Source organism: Elgaria multicarinata, chromosome 3 (genome assembly GCF_023053635.1).
Source record: "Elgaria multicarinata webbii isolate HBS135686 ecotype San Diego chromosome 3, rElgMul1.1.pri, whole genome shotgun sequence".
In the NCBI taxonomy this organism is placed as follows: domain Eukaryota; kingdom Metazoa; phylum Chordata; class Lepidosauria; order Squamata; family Anguidae; genus Elgaria; species Elgaria multicarinata.
The window spans coordinates 39,368,753-39,374,222 of record NC_086173.1 but is presented as its reverse complement, the minus strand read 5'-3'; the positions used below and the strand labels follow the sequence as shown (position 1 = coordinate 39,374,222).

The 5,470-nt window shown below is 43.8% G+C and overlaps 1 non-coding gene across 1 annotated transcript; it reads left to right on the top strand.

Moving 5' to 3' along the window:
* Positions 1–890: 890 nt before the first annotated feature.
* On the top strand, positions 891–1,056 carry LOC134397059 (U1 spliceosomal RNA). Its single transcript, XR_010025340.1, has one exon. It is a non-coding gene; the product is annotated as a U1 spliceosomal RNA (small nuclear RNA).
* Positions 1,057–5,470: the final 4,414 nt, after the last annotated feature.

Below are 5,470 nucleotides of genomic sequence, written 5' to 3'. Positions count from 1 at the left end.
TTCAGACGTTAGTCCCTGAACATTCTTCAGAAGCAGCCTAACATACTGTAGTAGTCCAGGGCCTAATCTATACCTGCAGGCCTTCCAGGATGGTAGAGGGGTGGGTGGGAAGGATCTCAGGCTTTCCAGCTTCTGGGATCATCCCCCAGGGTCCAAACACCAGTGCGTCATCCCGGAACTGAAAAGGGATGTTCCAGTGCAGCGTGGTGGGGTTTTTTTAGAAGAGAGGAGACATTGTGCAATTGTGCGGGCATGATTCCGCTCCAAAAGTAAACTTTTTTTTTTAAAACACCTCTGCAAACTTGGTGCTGAAAACTGCCGAGAGCCATCCCAAGGATAGTGAAAATGCCCCCCCTACCCCCAATGGGCACGGACTCCCCCTGCAGAGCTTCATGCCCATTTGGTGAGTCCCGCTACTCGCAAGGAGGAGGGATGACCCCGGGAGTGAGCGCCACACTGCCTGCAGACCTCAGGGTTGTCCTGGGACCCTGGGAAAAAACGGGGGGGGGGAGCAGTCCCAGTTATCCCAGGACAACTGAGAGCTCGTCTCTGGTTGATGCCGGGATCACCTGTGTGTCATTTGGATGCACAGGGACAATCTCGAGCTGACCCCAGGATAACTGGCTGGTGTAGACACAGCCCTAGACAGTTATTTCAGTAATGGTGGCCAGTTTATGCCTGTCTCAGGAGGGGACACCTGACTGGGTGGTCGAACTGCCATTGTAGTGTGCTCATGAGTTGCGCTGTTCCTCTTTTAGTGACGAATAAGCCCCACTTTCCTGATTCTTTCCATTTCCTTGTCATAATAAAACTAGGTATAGACAGCAGCAAAAGGCAAATACAACACCTTTAGGTACTGAGCATTCTAAGAGACCTCTCCAAGTCTTTTAATACCTACCTGGCAGGGGAGACACCATGATCATGAAGGTGGTTTTCCTGGAGAGAGGCTCATCCATTGCATTCTGGGTGTGCTGAACCCTGCGATTTCCCCAATTGTGGGAAACTTGACTGCATAATTTGTGGTAGTATTTGTGAATCTCCCAGAGATCTTTGGTTACAGGGCATTATAAAAATGTAATATAATTAATAAATAGGGGATTTAGGTCTGCTGCTTTTATCACATTCATCTCTGTTTTATATAATTGAATGCTGGCTTTTGAAACCATATTTAGGCAGCAATCCTATACCCATTTACCTAGGAGTCAGTTGAATTGAACTGAGTGGGGCCTAATTCTGAGTAGACATGTGTAGGCTTGCACTGTTGATGTGTTTTACTCTGGCTTTATTTTGAATTTGTTGTGAATGGCTTTTTAAGAGAAATGAGCTATAAATATATTTTCAAATGTACATACATACAACCCTACCTCACAGAGCGCATTTCTACTTAGAGGATCAAATGCTCCAATTTATCCATCAATCTACTCCAGTTTTCTTAACAAAAGGCAAAACCTAATAGGCAAGCCACATTAAAAGCCACTGAGGTTGGAAAGCTAAATCCCCCTACTTTTACTGTCTTACTACCCTTAGCCATACAGGTAAAATTATACCCCCTCCTCAACTCAGGTCTTATTCAGGTGGAAAGGTTTTCTTCTCCCACCTTATTTTGCTAGTTGACAACCAACTGATATGTATTTATCTCAGGAAATTGCCATCTCTGGGCTGTAAGCACAGTGGGAACAAAATTCTGCCATGCTTCATTATAGTGCTTTCAAAGCTTAAAAGATGTTATGCAACAAAAGAAGCAGAACTGGCAGTCATACCACCCTTTCAATAGACCTTTTTGCTCTATAATTATATATGTATTTTAAGACTGGGCTTGCAATGGGTTCCCCCCTTCTTTTGCTTTGTGAACTGTCTGGGCACACTATCAGGAAAAGTATCAAAGCCTTTTTTCATGCACTTGTCTGGTGTGTCTGAGTGTGATTGCTTTTTCTTAATATGAACAGATAATTTCACCCCTTATGTGAGCAAGTAGAGCACCAGAGGCAGATTCCACACACACACACACACACACACACACACACACACACACACACACATTTGACACTATCAGGTCATATCTCAGGAAGATGCAGTATGCTGTATGTTCATTATTAAATCAAACTTCCAGCGCCTCTGCCTCCAAATTTTGTCTCCAAATAACATCCCCCATACATTCCATACCATATGTATCTGAAGGATATAATGTGCCACTTTAAGAACAGTTTACATTACATGAAACTTTGTTTCAGAATTCACCATTTTGATATGTATTTGTAAAAACAACAACAACACAGTGGCACATAAGAACAGTTCAGACCCCCAGAGACTACCTAGTTCAACATTGTTTCCAAGTGGCCAATGCTGGCAAGTTGGGCACGATAGCATCAGCCTACCCTGTGGTTTGTACTCAGTGCCTGGTATTCACAGGTATTCTGCATGGAATTTCCATTTAGCTATCAGAGCTAAGTTACAGGAAGCCAGATTCCGGCCGGACATCAGGAAAAACTTCCTTACTGTTAGAGCAGTATGACAATGCAACCTGACCTAGGGAGGCAGTGGGCTCTCCCACACTAGAGGCCTTCAAGATGTAGCTGGACGGCCATCTGTCAAGTATGCTTTCAGGTAGATTCCTGCATTGAACAGGGGGTTGGACTCGATGGCCTTATAGGCCCTTTCCAAGTCTACTATTCTATGACCTTCAGTTAATTTCTTATACTTGGCTTCTCAAACCCCATGCTCACCCAATCTTTGTGATTGTGGTGGCTGATCTGGATATTGCTTGTAGGGTTTGGGTTTGGGTTTTGACGTTCAGAAACACCTGTGGCCATAGGAGGTAACCCCACATCCTCCATTGTACAAAACACTTGTACAAATGACCATATCAACTAGCTGCTCTCTGCCCTGTTCAACTGCTACTTTGGCATTGTTCATATTTTAATCTTCAGACGTTGCTGCAAGGAGCAGGTAGAATTTGCGTCCAAGTACTGCCTAAAGCTAAAAGCCTGATTTGAAATGGAAGCAGAAATGACTTGTTCTGTAGGGTTCGGCACCCTCAGCAGGGAAGCCTGCTGAATGGACAGGCAGGCTAGAAAATGAGCGCAAAGGCCTTGGTAGATTGAGGGGATGATTATCTCAGAGCAGGTGGATGAGTAATATTGCCAATTCTGCAAAGCTACATTGTGGGCCTTTCACTAATGTTATTGCCTCGCTGGATTCTGAAGCCATAAAAAGCATATTTCTAAATTCTACCTATCTTTCTCACCCTGAGATGGCTGGGTAGCCTTGTGTACACTAAAGTTGGGGATCCCCATTGAACTGTGCAATGCATCTGTGTGCATGTGGGCATTTATATATACTTGCACAGAAACGCACTTTCTACTTTTTTTCTCTGTCTTTAGGCCAGCAGAAGTAGCATTCTTCTTGTGAATATTTTGGCGGTGGGGGGAACTGAGAGCAGGATCTAATATGGGACTTGCACACATGGCCAGTTGCAGTCCGGGCGCCCCCCCTACCACGTGTAACCATGATTTAACACTTCTGGGGTCAAGCCCCAAAGCAAGCAGAAACACTCGTTTCTGGGAGGTACAACCAGTAATTTTGAAACTATCTCACCATTTGCATATATGTATGTTCTTTCCTCTTTCCATTTATAGCCTAAATTTTAGGTGCTTTAATACCATCAGTAAGAATATATCCTAGAACATACTGATCAGTGTGGCCTGTTAACAATTTGCACCCTCTGTGTCAGGGGTGGGAGAATTGTTGGGGCGGGGGGGGTAATCTGGGTGGAGGGGAATGGGGAAATGTTGTACTTGTTGTTAATAACAACAACAACAACAATAAATAAATAAATAAATAAATAATCTCTCCATAAAATGTAAAGCAACAATGAAAAATATTAGTTCTACCCCAGTTTTTCAGGGCATGTGGACTGGGGACTCTAACCCATGTTATTGATTATAAGCATGGGGGCAGGTGGTAATAGTTATTCCAGATGGTAACCTCACAGTAAGATAAGGGTGATGTGTAATGCAATGAAAATGCTTCATGCTTCCTTGAGCCACATTGGAACAAGTGCAGCCTTCATTCTGTTGGGATAGACCCTTAGCGGATAGAAGAGGCAGAAATCCAGAAAGCAGCTACCTCCCCCATTATATGTCTTCACATAGGGAAATGTTAGAATCGTTATAGACAGCTCTCTGCAAACGGGTTATTTCTGCCTATTGGAAGAATCCTCTGCTTCTCTGTGAACTGCATGGATGCAAAGCGGCAACATCAGTCCTGAAGTATCCCCCAATACCGATAGGCACTGGATGTCCCATAGCCATATCGTCTGTTGCTCTCCTTTTTGCTCTGAGAGTGTGCAGTGAAACTAGTCACATCTAATGCACACTGACTGGTTTCCCTGTTGATGGAGCTAGAAGGTAAATGCATATGATTGATGTATGGCTGCGGAAAACCTCCTAGCAGTCTGATCTCCATGGGTTTGTGATAAATTATAAATCAAGACAGAGACCTCTTCTGTCTTGTAAATTTGTTTTGTACAGATGGAGGCAACTCTGAGATCAAGGTGTGTTTGTGTGGGAAGTATGAAAGCAAAGTTGAATCTGTCGCACACAGTATGTCGTGAATTATTTCTCATTCTTACTTGAATAAGAATGGCAAAAGGCTTCAGAGCAAAATGGAATATCTGCCTTCACAAGCCAGCAGCATCAATAGTAAACCTGTTAGCAAAGGTCTAAACTGAAGAGTGGCCAGGTGTCCTATTTTACAGAGGACGGTGGTCTATTTGAAGGCCAGTAGGAGGACAGCCCTCTATCAAGAGGCAGCCTACATTTGAAGGGCTGTGTTGAGTCCAAGTCTAGTTTAAAGGTAAAGATCCACAAAAAGGGGGAGTAGCAGGGGTCCTGAAGTTGCCGATCAGCAGTTCCGCTCATGGGAACTCTGGATCCAAGCCAGATCAGTTCTATAGTATGCATTGAGCTAACATGAATCTGCTTTGATAGCCACTAACCATGACATTAAGGGAGATTTGCCACATCTGGATGCAGCATTGAAACACGCAGCCTTGACATTTACAGATATTGTAGATCTTTTTAATAGGGTCTTCTGCTTGAGCAAATTTCACTTTTTAAATAATAGATTTGGGGCCCTGTCTGGCAGCTGCTAATTATTCACATCAAGGCTGATTTTGAACCATGTTGAGAAAAGCCCAGGAAGTTTCATTAAAAATGCTTACTGGTGTGTGTGTGTGTGTGTGTGTGTGTGTGTGTGTGTGTGTGTGTGTGTGTGTGTGTGTGTGTGTGTTTACAAGCCAGCAATTGCTCTCCAGTGAAAAACTAAGCTGATAACGAAAATAATTTTTCACTAAACTAATTACTGGAGTGGAAGATGCTAAGCTTTTTGCCAACTGTGCCTCCTCTGCTGGCATGCAGGAGGGTCACAACGATTCAGAGAGGCTTTGCTTCCCTGTCAGCAGAAACAAGGC